We start from the raw sequence: 622 nt of genomic DNA on the forward strand, positions 1-622 counted from the left end.
CTTGAAATTGAAATAACTTGTAGACAAAACCGAAAGATAAAGAGAATGCTGGATTTTTCCATGGCTGAGAATTAAGGAAATACATAAAACAATGCTGCTAATGTTAATAATATTCCAAATATTGCAGAGGTCCCAGTGGAACGAGGACCAAGGACGCTTAGAAACTATGTACTTCCTAGTGTCACAGGAGTGCATTCATGCATCACACACCCCACTATTGCTGTTAATAATGTTGAGATCAAGCCAGCAATACTACAAATGGTGCAGTCTACTGTTCAGTTTGGGGGGTTGCCTACTGAAGATCCTAATTTGCACATAGCCAATTTTCTAGAGCTATGTGCAACGTTAAGATGAATGAGGTAAGTGATGATGCAATCAGATTAAGATTATTCCCATTTTCTCTGTGAGACCGAGGGAAGAGTTGGCTAATTTCACTGCAAGCTAATTCTATCACAACATGGGATGAGTTAGCCCAGAAGTTCTTAGCATAGTTTTTCCCTCCAGCAAAAGCTGCAAAGTTGAGAGGGGAAATTAATAATTTTTACCAGACGGAAGTGGAATCGTTATATGATGCATGTGAAAGATTTAAATAGTTGTTAAGGAAGTGCCCACATCATGGTAT

The 622-nt window shown here is 38.7% G+C and overlaps 1 non-coding gene across 1 annotated transcript; it reads right to left on the minus strand.

The window, feature by feature from the left end:
* Positions 1-515: 515 nt before the first annotated feature.
* Positions 516-622, minus strand: LOC133781270 (small nucleolar RNA R71). Its single transcript, XR_009870053.1, has one exon. It is a non-coding gene; the product is annotated as a small nucleolar RNA R71 (small nucleolar RNA).

The sequence above is a fragment of the Humulus lupulus genome, chromosome 5 (assembly GCF_963169125.1).
Source record: "Humulus lupulus chromosome 5, drHumLupu1.1, whole genome shotgun sequence".
Taxonomy (NCBI): domain Eukaryota; kingdom Viridiplantae; phylum Streptophyta; class Magnoliopsida; order Rosales; family Cannabaceae; genus Humulus; species Humulus lupulus.